At 39.6% G+C, this 14,297-nt stretch overlaps 1 protein-coding gene across 12 annotated transcripts in view; it reads right to left on the minus strand.

Moving 5' to 3' along the window:
- MCPH1 (microcephalin 1) overlaps positions 1-14,297 on the minus strand; it is a 714,835-nt gene that overhangs the window by 453,944 nt on the left and 246,594 nt on the right. The window lies entirely within an intron of this gene.

Consider the following 14,297-nt stretch of genomic DNA (forward strand, 5'->3'; position numbering starts at 1 on the left):
AAGGCAAGGCTTTTTTAAAAGTGGTCAAACAGCAGTCATTTTGAGAGATTCAGGTACATAGTCTTTAGAAAAGGAGAGGCTAGCTATATACGCAATGGATGGAGATATAGACTCTTACCATCTTAAGAACAAACTCTACAGATATTAAGTGGGCAATTACAAACATTCATCGCAGTAATAATGTTAGAGACCTCCATAGTAATGGGCTCAAAAGAATTCCATTTTGTATCAACTTTAGAGATGCTGTGATTAGCTAATCTAGAAGAACTGTTAAAAGAAGAGACATTTTTGCTAGCTTCAATGAAACGAATTGCAAAAACGCATCTGCATCAACATGTTTAGAATCATTCACGAGCTTGCAGATTAAGTCATATGAAAAGTTGTTAAATGATCACTATATTGAACAGAGTCTTGGAATTATTTCCAGCTTTTTGAATCAAGGAAGAATACTAAGATTTCTTTGCATTGATCACCAATTGTTGACATGTTGCTAATAGTACTCTGAAGATGGTCAAATTCTCAATCGATTAGCTCTAGCACCAAAAGTTTTACTACTTGTTAAGAGTTTGAATTCTCCATGTTTGTTTCATTAGTGTTGTGTTTTTATTTTATATAATTTTACTCTAACAGTGTATACATTACCTTACACTAATATGAGATCAAAAACCAAGAAAGAATATAACAAATCTTAAATTTCCCTAAAAAAAATCTTAAACAGATGTCATATCAAGTGTGTTGTACACCAAGAGTATAATCATCTACAGTAAAAACATTCCTCTAATTTTATTTATATTAGTAAATTAAGTAAAACTTTCTTAACCTGGTGATGTATAAACTCCATCAAAATTGATTAAATCATATGTAATGTCAAAGGAAACTAAATTGATACACTGACCTAGTTGATGAAGCAGCACTGACATCAATCCAATAACAAAATGAAATAGAATGCCATTTTGAAAAACCGGATCCGAAAATTGAAACACCATCCAGCAAGTGAGCAGTTTACAAACTGTGACAATCCAGATAGCAACATTTTGGCAACAATAAACTGTAGCCTACTTCAGGGGAATGCTCTAAAAAATAATCCATGACGAAAAACTTCAAAAAGCAAACTTGCATCAGTTCGCAATGTACTAGTAGCTCTTCATGACAGCAGAGATCTCTCAGCTAGTTATATCTTGAGATTCTCCACCAGTCCTGGTCTTTGTCTGGGCCTTGATGCATAGATTGAGCCCCACTACTATACCCGAAGAGTTGATGTTATTACATAATGTCTGATTATTAAGCATATAATTGATGAGATCAATCATCTTTTGAAAGCATCAAAGGCCTTTTGGACTGCTGTCAGCCACTGGAAACAGAGTTTTTTCTTTAGGAGGGCAAATATGATCAATTCCACTACTCTAGAAAATCCTTCTGTACAAATTTGTTAATCCCAGAAAGTATTGTATCCCTTTAACTTCTCTGTGACCCGAACATTTTGCGATTTGCATGATCTTCCTAGAATTCATGCCTACACTCTGATCCAATGTGATTTTTTTTAATTCTTTATTTTCAAAATTTTACAATGTATATCCACCAACATGACAAACGAAATGTTGAACATTTTAGAGGAATAGAACAATTTCCTATTCACTTACCAAAATCCCAGGAAACACTAGTTCAAAGAGACCTCAAATGGGGACTGTTAAACTTATAATAAAGATTAAGAAATAAACCAGTTAATATAATCAATTTCTGCTCATTTTCTTATTCCAATAAATACATGTGATAATATTTATGAGGAAATATTTATAGGGGTTTTCCTATTCTGTAACAAAACCTTCTAGCTGATGTGCATCAAAGAAAATATATTTAATGGAACCTAATTTTACCAAGCATTTGCATGGATATTGTAACAAAAATGTAGCACTTAAATCTAATCCTCGTTTTTTCAATAAGAATACTTTCCGTCTCATCTGTGTAGGTTTAACAAGGTCAGGGAATATTGTAAGCTGTTGACCAAGGAACCTTTTTCTCAGTAGCCCAAAAGAACAATTTCATTGTCCATATTTTATCTGGTTCAAGGGCAAACACTACTAGTAATGTAGCACGACTCTCAATGTTAATTTGAGAGTCTTGTAAGAAATCTGTCAAATTTTCTAGATTGTTTGACTGTATAGGGGAAATACTTTGATTTTCAGTAGTTCTCAAGGAAATATAAAATGCTTTTGTTATGGGGGAATAGTATCTTGAGATACTTTAAATGTCTCAATGTAAAATTTCCTTAACATATCAATAGGAGTGATAGTTGGTGATTTAGGGAAATTTAATATCCTTAAATTTAATCTTCTAGAGTAATTCTCTAGAATTTCTAATCTATGTGAATTAGACTCTTGTCCTTTTATCAATGCCAAATCAGTTTTCCCCAATTCATCACAATGCTTCTCCAAATTAGTTAATGATTCAATATTTTTCTTAATAGCAGTGTCATGCCCCTGTATCTGAGAATGAATCATGCCAACAGATTTATTAATATTTTCTATTTTAACCCTTAAAGAGGCTTCTAGAGCTTTTATTGCAGTCCACAGTGTTTCCAGGGTTATCACCGATGGTCTCAGGCATTTTGATATTTGCCTGGGGATTCAATATAGCAGTATCCCCCTCCCTTGGGGGATCTGATGCAGCTCTGTTTGGCTGCAGTTGACCCTCCCATGGATCTACTATAAACAGAGTCCTTGTTTGGTGGCAGGCGAAGTTCAGGACTGAGCGAGATGGAAGTCCCTGGGGATGCAGGCAAAGATGATTCTGTGCCAATTCCCAACATTCCTGAAGGTGTACTGGTTGTAATTGGTTGCATAAAACCTTCAATAGTCAGCTGGGTCCTTAAAGGAGGGTCTGTAGGGTTGAAGGGAAACACACGTACAGATCCTTTCCTCTTTTTCCCCATATATTCTTGAAGTTTTAAATAATGGAAATTAAGGGGAGAGAGAGTTGCACTTACTTAGGAAGATCGATGTGGAATGTCAAAGTTAAATATCCATTAACGATGAAATCCATTTTGGTAGAGGAGAAAAAAAAAAAGAGTAAGCCACACACCCCTTTGGCGCGCGCGGCTTCAGCACTGCGCCACAATGGGGCAGTTTTTAAAAGTCCCTCGATGGTCTCGCGTTGATGACGTCAGACGTCGGGGACTTTCTGATCCCCTTCGGGTCCCTTTGCCTCTTCTCTCTCTTCTCCAGACCCCAGGTGATCTTTATTGAATTTGCATTTCTCCAGCTTGAAGATTACCTTATAAATTTTGAGGTATTTTATATAAAGGCACAGACTGTTTGTATTCTATCAGTACTCTAGAAAAATTCTGAATGTTATCTACATAGGTAAATAAATTGGTCAAATGTGTGTCTGAAAATATCGTTAAAATGCTGGAATATGGAGAGTGAGTTATGGCGTCCAAACTGTCCATAACTTTTCTAAAAGCTGTCTTCCACTCATCTCCCCTTGTAGCACAGATAAGGCTTCTCTAAGATGTTAGAATAATTAAATAAGTGGGACAGGGTATTTACTCTGAATTATGATGGTAAGCAAGGAGTCATCCTTCTTGGGTATGAAGAAACCTAAGGCTCCTATAGTTGAAGTAGAATGCTAAATAAATTCCTTTTTTAGATTTTCTTTCAGATATTTGTGCAATGTCCTCAATTCAGGATCAGGTAAGGAGGAAATCCTTCCAAAGGGAGGGTGGAGGGGTACTCTTTCGTGGGGAAAGGATTGGGTGGCCATTATCGATTAAAGGGTACAATGGATGATTTTAATGATAGGTTACAAATTAATTGTTAATAGGTCTGAACTTTCATATTTGGGTTCTTTCAGAATGCTGGGGTGTATACAATCCTGTTCAGGTGATTTACTACTCTTCAGTTTGTCAATCTGGCCTACCACATCTTCCAGGTTCACTGTGATTTGGTTCAGTTCATTTGAATCTTCACCCTTGAAAACAGTCCCCGAAACAGCTATCTCGCCTCTTCAGAAACACCGAAGCAAAGAACTTGTTTAGTCCTTCCACGATGGCCTTAACTTCCCTAAGTGTCCCTTTAACCCCTCGATCATCTAACAGTCCACCCAACTCCCTTGCAGGCTTTCTGCTTCTGATATATTTTTAAAAGTTTTTGCCTCTATGGCTAACATATTCAAATTCTCTCTTAGCCTGTCTTATCAATGTATTACATTTTATTTGCCAATGCTTATGGCTTTATCCTATTTTCTTCTGATGGATCCATCTTCCAATTTTTTTAATGAATATCTTTGGCTAAAATAGCCTCTTTCATCTCTCTTTTTAGCCATGCTGGCAATTGTTTGACCTTCCATCCACCTTTCTTAATGCATGGAATACATCTGGACTGCACTTCTAAAATGGCTTTTTTTTTTTTTTTTTTTAAACAATGTCAATGTCTGTTGCACAATCTTAACCTTTGTAGCTGCACCTTTCAGTTTTTTTTCCAACTATTTTTCTCATTTTATCAAAGTTTCTCTTTTGAAAGGTTAGTGCTAGAGCCGTAGATTTACTTGCTGTCCCACTTCCATTCATTAATTCAAAGTTGATCATTTTATGATCATTATTGCTAAGTGGACTCACTACCATTACCTCTCACCAAATCCTGCACTCCACTGAGAATTAGATCTAAAATTGCTCCCTCTCTCGTCGGTTCCTTGAGGTTGGGGCTGCCATCATGTCTAAAAGGCCAGTAGCCGCATTATTTTGCCACATGGTGTTTTGCTTTTTTTTTTGGGAGAGAAGCCCACTATTGCGGCAAACCCCCTCTTGCAACAGTGGGAGCCCTCCCACAAAAAAAACAAACCATAGTGACTTAATGGCTCTAGGTTTAAGTTTGTATCTGAGACAATGAAGGGTGAAGTGACTTGACCAAGGTCACGTCCTTGGCTCTCAGTCAGCTGCTCTAACCACTAGGTTATTCCTTCATTCAGGTTATATATTAGATATATAAAATTTATATATTTTGTGTATTTTTGTAATACATTGAATGCAAATTTCCCTGCAGGTAGATGTGTCCCAAACCAAAACCTATTCATTCCAGGAGAATTCTCCTGACCATCTACAAAACTCATCTGTATATCAATCATAATCTATTTACCTTGTTTCAGAATCAGACACGGTCAGTTATACCATATTCATTTATATGAAGGTCTTAGACTAACTGCTATAAATTTTTCCACGTTATCTTGGGGCTGTTCCATCCCAGTAAAGGATGAGGGCATCTTTAGTTAGCAAGCTGCTAAGCTCCACCTTTGATGAATTTATTACATAGGATCGTGGCTACAGATTAAACAATTGGCATTGGTTCATAATCCTCAAATATTTTAAAGTATCCCATTTTGTTGTCCAGGAGTGGTGTATCTATGGCTTGGGTGAAGGAAGGGAATTCAGTCAAAAGTTGCTGTAGCCTGGCTAGGGGTGATTTTACAAGGAATCTATGCTACTAAAGGCAATGGAAGGATGGTTGACTTTTTTCATGTGCAATGTTAGGTTACGTATACATTTCCTTGAATTAAAACATTATTGAAACAAAATGTTTGTCATCACCTAGAGAGAGATTTTGGATAAACATTGCATGGTACCTACTGAGAGCTTTGTAGAGATGGAAAACCTTTGTGCTGAAAAAATGTTCATGTTTACCTAGGTAAACCATGCAATAAGTTATTGCGATTTCAAAATTATTTTGTAAAATACGTGTAGAAATAAGTGTCAAACAAATTGTAAGTAATACCTTATAAAATTGTTGCGTTTGTGCCTCTTCTCGCCCCTCACTCCACCCTCTCTACCTTGGGAATGACTTCCTTCGGCTCTGATGGACAGTTGCAGCCGTGGCTTCTACCTGCCTCTTGGTCCCGGTATCCCAGGGCTGGCCGGACGCTACGGATCCGCCATGTTCCCGATGACGTAAGGGCGCGTGCGTGCTCCAAACATTGTACCAGCAAGGGCGCGAACCTCGGGGGCGTCCCCCCCTAGTGACGTCATTCATTTTCACTTTAAAAGGTCTTTGTTTGCTAACCTCTAGCGAGTTAGCAAGGAACTCCAACAGGACTTGCTTCGACAGTCCACAATACTTGCAATATCAATCCGAGTCAGCGAGGGGAATCCTTCTCCATTGCTCGGCCTTTTCAAACTTACCAGGAGTACCCGCTCCACAGGGGCTCCGCTCTCTCTTCTTGATTTCAGATTGCCAGAATACTCAGAAGACTCTTCATTGCCTGGAAGTGATCACAGACGTGAACACAGTGAGCCCTATTGTAGATAGGAATCAGTACTCACTCCACGAGGGCCTACATTCCTATAGCTCTGAAGACTCCTTTCCGTCCAAGACGTTATCGCAGATAGAGAGATCAAGAGTTATATTGGCAAGATTGCAGATAGGAACCGGTACTCGCTCCATGAGGGCCCATGTTCCTAGAATCCTTTACAGATTCTCTTCTACTCTAGAAGCCATTTCATATACAGCTATTGTGAGTTCTTATTACAGACTGTTTGTAGGAACCAGTGCTCGCCTACGGCTCCTGTTCCTGAATGTACTGAAGACTCTCTGTGGCATAGAGACTGTTGCAGACATCTACTATTGTGAGTGTACCATCTTGTATCCAGTATACCCTGTCTACTCACTACTTCTAGTCTCTCTCTATGGCTCAGCAACCCAGAGATTATATTCCAGTATCAGAAGGACTTCAGCCCTGCCGGACATATCGACTCACTACTGCCACCACTGGTGGTCCAGCTTCCAGCCTAATAAAGAACTATTGTGTTTATTTCATATTCTAGCCTAGCCGGTGGTTCCTCTCAGGATCTCCTCCTAGGGGCGCTGTCATCTGCCATCGGCCCAGGGATTCACCATGTCCTCTAAGTGGTCATTCCTTACACTATCATCACTCTGTGGGAGCCAACCACTACCACCACCTATGGAAGTATTATATAGATTAGCTACCTTCTCTTTCTATGGGACTTGCCAGCAGCCTATATATAACAGATTGCTACTCTGTAGTGGAGGCATGATAGATTGCTATCTCAGTAGCGAAGTACAATATACCTATTGTTAGCTCCTCTCCTCAGAAGAGTATCATTTAACAGTCTACCAACTCCTCTTCCCTGGGGAGTTGATCCATACCAGATTGCTACCTCCTTTCCTTACAGGAGCATCTAACAGCAGTTCGCTATCAGATTACTAACTTCGCCCTCTTGGCGGGCTAAGCACTACAGATAGCTAACTCCTCCCCTCTGGAGGAGGAGGAGAGCGTAACAGAAATGGACTAAATACATCTATAGGATACTTTTAAAGAGCTATGCTCGCTTCATCAAGGTTTAACAACTAGTCACAGATTTATTAAAGTAGTCCAATAAAACTATCACCTACAACTTGTATCTTTGCCCTTATTTTTACATATTCAAGTAGACTAACACAGAAACCACAATACTTTTCAAAAAAGTCAGATGTCACCTGTGTGGACCTAAGAATCACCATTGCAATAAAGGGATTAAAAATGATAGCTTACCAGCAGTCTTCTAAAATATTGCACTAAATAGAAATACATCAAATATTTAGAACTTACTCAGAGAGAGGGGTATGCTCTTGCACAGCTACAAGATGGCTACTTGATTTCTACACTCTCCAAGATCTGCTGTATAATCCAATATCTCTTTATATTTATCTTCTCTTTATATTTTTCACTGCACTACAAAGTGAGGATATCAGGATTCAAATCCGGAAAGACTGAAGCTGCCTTTGCAGTTGCTGCAGGCTCTAAATATCCAAGCAAGATCCCCCAACTCCAGAGAAGATGTCACAACCCAATCGAACAAAGAATACGATATAAAACATTAACAATTTTACACAAGGCAATACACGTGGAACACATAGAATGGTTAAAAATGCATCAATAAGACTACATACACCACAGCGCAATTTAAGATCAAACAAAGGACTATTGGCAATTCCATCATTATCATCAGCTAGACTAACATCAGTTAGAGAAAGGGCACTATCCCTTGCAGCTTCCAAGATTTGGAACACTCTACCTGTTGAATTAAGGCTAGAAACAAGACAGCCAGAATTTAAAAAACTACTTAAAACTTGGCTGTTTAAACAGGCTTTCAATGAGAGTAACAAATGAGCGATGCAGGACACAGGTTGTTGCAAGACACAAATGAAAAAATAGGATTTATGTTTGAGTGATTTTTAGGTTAGGTATTTTAATTGTAAGAAGTTTTAGATTTTTTTTACTAATGATGTATGTATTTATTTTTATTTTTGATGTTGATATTGTGTTTTATTATGAGATTGTAAACAGATGTAAAGGTTTGTTCCATACCCAAAAATACGATAAATAAATAAATAAATAAAATAAATCCATGGCATCTGCGGTCTGGTCCTATAAGAACTTAAATTGCTCAAAGAAATGCTTCAAACAAACATGGACACCACTTTGGCAATTTGAACAGAGGATACATCTCTTTCACAATGAGTATCAGCATTTCAGGAACGTCTGGAAGCCATAGAATAAAAAACGGTGTCAATGACTGTTATAATAGAGCCCCTCCAGCTTGCATTGCGCAAGGTTGTTCAACTACAACACGATCTAGGGGACACTGCAAATAGAAACCTCCAAAACTATATATGAATTCTAGGTGTTCCAGAAGGAATGGAAGGTTCAAATAATATTGCTTTTCTTACCAGAATGATTTCTACTTGCCTTAACATTCAGTTCGAACTTCCCTTCGAAATTAAGAAGGCTCACTGGATCCCCTCTAGGCCTCTGAAGAATTCCAGATATCTCAGACCGATCATCTTAAAGTAACTTTGGTACCAGCAGGCGATGTAACCTAAAAGGCCATTCCCTGGTTTTTATCTGACCTTTCCAAAACCACGGTGGAGAAACGGAAGGCCTTTCTTGCCCTCAGATCGAGACTGCAATCACTAGGCACATGATATGGTCTCGTGTATCCTACTAGAATGTGAGTTACATGCCATAACAAAATGCAATCCTTTGAATCTCCGGATGAATTAAGCACCTTCCTTTCTACTTTGGAATCCTTATATGAGATGATTACTTGATCCCAATTTTAGACCTACATTCCCATATTTCTCCCTTCAGTATGTTTTTCGATTCTGTGGAGACTAACAGCTAATACCTTTTCCTTTGGAACACTGCTATATGATGACTTTTCAGATGCCAACATCCTGTTCAATGCTTTCATGTATTGTTTGGGTGATGTTTATCATCATATTTGAGCTAGTTCTTGGTTGGCTATGCTTCCTGCCATGAGGCCCATGTTTGGCCTTTGCCTGTTCCCATTGTTATGGGCTTTGTTTCTTTCATCTTTCTCAAGAAGACTGTGTTATACATATATATATATATTTTTTTTTAAATTTACACTTTATTAAACTTTTCAAATCATTACATACATCAATGAATGACAGGTAATGTATCATTATCAATCATAATAACAAAGGAAATCAGTGTTATATTTTTTCTATTTGATTTTTGAGGGTTGGATTTGTTTCATCGCTTATAATCATGTTTTGTATTCCCACTTACTTTCTTATGCTGCTGTTTCAGATATGGAATATTATATCTTTTCCAGTACAATTCTATGGATAATCTCTCTGACATTCTTGTAGTTTCCTTGAATATTAATGTTCTTTCGCACCTCATTAAACATAAAAAAGTGCTATCCTACTTAAAATCCTTGAAATCTGATGTAGTTATCTGTCAAAAACACATCTTTCCTCTTTAGAGTCATTCAAGCTTAAATAAGATTTGGTGGAAGAGGTGCTTTCTTCTCCAGCGATTATAAAGATGCATGGTGTAGCAATTTTGTTTCATAAATGACTAGGAGTCCACATTCTGAATTATGTCATGGACAAAGAGGGAAGATGGTTTCCGATTTCGTTGTTATCGGAAGCAAAAAGTTAACTTTTTTTTTTTTAAAGCTTATATGCTCCTAACACTGATGACCCTGTAATTATTTTTTAAACAACTTACCTCTCATATCATAGATAATGAGCCTACTAAAATTATTATTGAGGGCGATTTTAATCAACCCTTGGATCCATTATTGGATAAAAAATCTAAATAAAAAATAACATACTTAAGTTGCAAAAGGTCATTTCCAGCCTCATGACTTCTTGTGGGATCTCTGATCCTTGGCAAATAATGCATCCCACAGATAAGGATTATACTTACTGTTCCTTTCCCCATTCTTCCTACTCTAGAACCGAATATTTTCTAATATTTAGAGAAATGTCTGATGTTCTCTCTGTCACTATCCATCCCATTTTAATTTCAGATCTTGCAGCAGTGACTCTTCATATCACTACTTCAACATCTATGGTAGATCATATTTGGTGGTTTAATGTGAGCCTTTTGGGGGAACCCTACCTTTCTCCTCTATATTCAAGAGAAAATAGATGACTTCTTCAAACATGATGTTAAATCTGTTTCTTTTCCCATGGTATGGGCTGCTTTCAAAGCAACAATCCACAGTGAAATAATCAGCTATAGTTCTGCTTCTCGCAAAAAAACTCTGAAGCCGGATCAATTCGCTCCTAACAGAGGTTTAATGCCTACAGAAAATTCATATTTCCACTTCTGATAATATCTTCTTATTTTTGCTTCAGAAAGCTAGGAACACTTATAGCAAGCTTTTAAGTGCCCAGGCTGGGAAGACTGTTTATTCAAAAGGCTCTGTACTGTTCTAAGGATAATAAATGTGGTCATCTTTTAGCTAAAAACCTTAAAAAGAAAATAGTTAAACATGCATGCAAGCCACACTGATGATGCTCACTTGGCTATTACTGATTCTGAAATCTTAGAGCCATTTTGGACTTTTTACCGTACCTTGTGTATGTCTGAAACTCAAGATTCTTCTTCTACTGTTAACCTATTTCTCTCATAGGTAAAACATCTCTCTCTTTCTTCAGCACAACAAATAAAGTTGGACAGTCCACATATTGTGGATGAGTTCTCTAATGTTCTCTCAGCGCTACATGGTGAGAAAGCACCAGGGCCTGATGGATTTTCTGTTGTATTCTATAAAGCCTTCAGCAAAACAATTCTTCCGAGATTATATACTTACTTCTCTAATCTGTTATTGTCCCCTGCTATGGATCCTTTTTTTTTCTGATGCCAGTTTTGTGGTTTTACCTAAACCAAGAAGGGATCCCAAATTGGTTTCAAATTACAAACCTATTTCACTACTTAATAAAGACTAAGATCTTTGCTAAAACCCTAGCTCTTCGACTAGTCGATACTACAGGTGATTTAATTCATAAAGATCAATCTGGCTTCATTAAAGATCAGTTCATCTTTAACAATTCTCCTTTAATTTCTGTACTTGCTCAATCTGGCCAAATCTGTTCCTTCTCCATTGATTACCCTCTCTCTTGATGCCGAAAAGGCATTTTACAGGGTTGAATAGGACTACATTTTTGCTACTTTACAATAGTTTGGTTTTGGTGCCAACTTTATGGCAGGGATACAGCTTATCATAAATCACTAGCGAGTTTATATATTAACAGAATTTCTTCTAGATTTGAACAACATAGAAGGATTAGACAGGGATGCCCCTATCCCCTTTTCTTTTCAATTTGGCATGGAATCCCTTTTGCTGGCTATCAAACATCCTGAAATTTTGGAAATAATAGTAGGCGCTGACATATATAAGCTTTCTGCTAATGCTGATGATGTCCTGTTGCTTTATTTATTTAAAAACATTTGTTAACTGCCTATAACAGATTACTTTGAGCTAAGCTGAGTACAATAGATAAATTACATTTCATAATTGTATGTCAAGGATATAGATTATTCTCTCCCTAATCTATTTTCCCTCATAACAGCTTATTCAGCATTTTCAGGTTACCGAGTAAACTGGCTGTTACGATCCTGCCCGTGGACCCCATCCTGCGGACAAGGCTATCACCTTCTCTCCTGTGCTGGCCCAACGCTGCCGTCTTCATCGCAGCCCAGACCGCTGCCGAGCTGCGCCTCTCCATCTTTGCAGCCTTGCTACTGCTGCTGCTTCCTCTTGCGCGGCTGGAGCCACGCCGCCAACTCCTCCGCGGCCTGAGTGCTGCCATCAGAGCTCCTCTTCAGCGGCACAGACCCGCCGCCGTCTTCCTTCTTCTTCAGGGCAGGAAGTTGCCCCCAGCGTGGCTCTTCGCGGCAGAAGCCGCCTCCGGCCTGCTTCCTCTCCTCCACGCAGCAGGATGCTGCTGCAGGCCTTAACTCCACCCACCTTCCTCTGGGGCTCCTTCTAGGCATGGGCGCGTGCCTCTCTTCCTGCTTTAAAGGGCCAGAGACAGGAAGTATTGCTCGGCCCCACCAGATGACGTCTTCAGGGCTCTTCCTGGTCCTGCCCTATTTAAAGGCCCTGCTTCAGTTCCTCAGGGCCTTCAAATGGAGTTACATCTGCTCCATGGACTTCACCAGCTCCGTGGTGCTCCATCGTGGTCCATCTTGCTCCTCCTGGCCAGATGACTTCTCGTTCCATGTTCTTCGTGTTCCTGATGTCTCCGTCCGATGTCCTGGGTCTTGCCCCTTGTTGGATCTCCTGCGAGGTATGTTCCAATCCTCGGCTTCCCGTCCTGGAGTTCCTCGTCTGTGTCTAGATGTCCAGATGTCCTCTCATCCAACATCCGCTTGTCTGCCGGTCCAGATGTCCGTTTGTCCACTCGTCCTGTTGTCCTCCTGACCTCTCGTGCAGATGTCTAGATGTCCACTCATCCAGTTGCCCTTGTATTCGGCGGTACCATTCCCTTTTGTTCCATCCTCCTTCATTCCTTATCTCTATCCTGAAGAATCCACAAGCAGCCTTGCCTTCTACCGGACTCCGTCTCCAGCCGTCCTTCATGGGAGTAAATCCGTCTCATCCGGTGTCCATCTTTGGGTGACTGGAGTCTCCTTCCAGCTGGGCTTCTCCCAAGCGCTGTCCAGATCTCTTCTCACTACTGTGCATGTTCTGTTCTCCATGTGGTCCGTAACCAGCCTTCCAAGGTTGTGTAGGACACGCAGTGGGACAGGGTGGTCCATGACCAGTCCACGTTGGGCTGTGTAGGGCATCCTGAGGGACAGTACCGTCCAAGTCTCTAAGAGTCTCATCTCAGCCAAGTCTCCAAGTGTCCTCACCTTTTCTATGTACTCTGACTCTTCTCTTGTTTCTAGGATCCGGAGTCTCCTGTTCCAGTTCTTGGTCTCTTCGTTCCCAGCCCTCTGCCTCAGTCTGACATCACTGGGGTGTGTAGCTCAGTGGGGGGCTGACCCTGTTCGTCCCAGCTCCAGTGTACTTGCTCCGCCCATGCCTGCACTCGCTCACTTGTCTTGTGGCTCCTCCCTGAGTCGACCTGTGGGCCAAGGGCTCACTCTCTCCCAGAAGCAGACTATTGCGCCTCCGCGTCCCTCCTCAGGGCCCGCAGGGTGCATTCGTAACACTGGCAAAAGACTGAATTAATACCACTGAATCTTCTGAGACATGTGGATTTGACAAATTACCCTTTCAAAGAAATGATAGTCTTAAATATCTAGATATACATTTTTTTCATACTATCTCGCAAACCAACAATCATTGTGAAACATCCCTTTTACAACAGCTTCATGAATCCTTCTCCATCTTACATGGTGGTGACTGTTAGATATGATTAAAATGGTTTTTCTCCTAGAATACATTTTTCTTCTATGATCCCTATTTTCTTTTGCAGGGACTTCTATAAGCAGGTAGATTGTATGTTACCTCGTTTCCTATGGCAGCAGAAGCCTCCAAAAAGTGTGCTTTCCCAAATAAAAGTTGCCAGGGGTGTGTGTGTGTGTGTTGGTGGTGGTGTGTGTGTGTGTGTGTTAATTTTCCCGATTTTTATAGCTGCCATCAGGCTTATATACTTCAGCAACGATATCATTGGATGTCAGATTTTTTGCATGCTACAGATAATCCCAGATGGCTAAATATGAAGCGATATCTTATCCCCTCAGTCCCATTTGCAGCTTTACCTGTTATGATCCTCCCTCATATCAAGCTTGGTGGTAAGTGTCTAAACTGGAAGATATGCCAATCTAATAGCATTTGGTTTTTGACTTCCATATAAAATGATCTTAAAATATTATCATTTGATGATTTAAGGACAATTCCACTTGCTTAAGTCTCAATTCTATTATTGCATACAACTCCGGGATATTATTAGCTCTGATTTTTCCTCTAAATATGTTTTAAATACTCTCCTCTAGGGTATTAGGATTGCAACATGAATTTGGCCCACTGGGCCATC

The sequence above is a fragment of the Rhinatrema bivittatum genome, chromosome 3, assembly GCF_901001135.1.
Source record: "Rhinatrema bivittatum chromosome 3, aRhiBiv1.1, whole genome shotgun sequence".
NCBI classification, from domain to species: Eukaryota; Metazoa; Chordata; class Amphibia; order Gymnophiona; family Rhinatrematidae; genus Rhinatrema; species Rhinatrema bivittatum.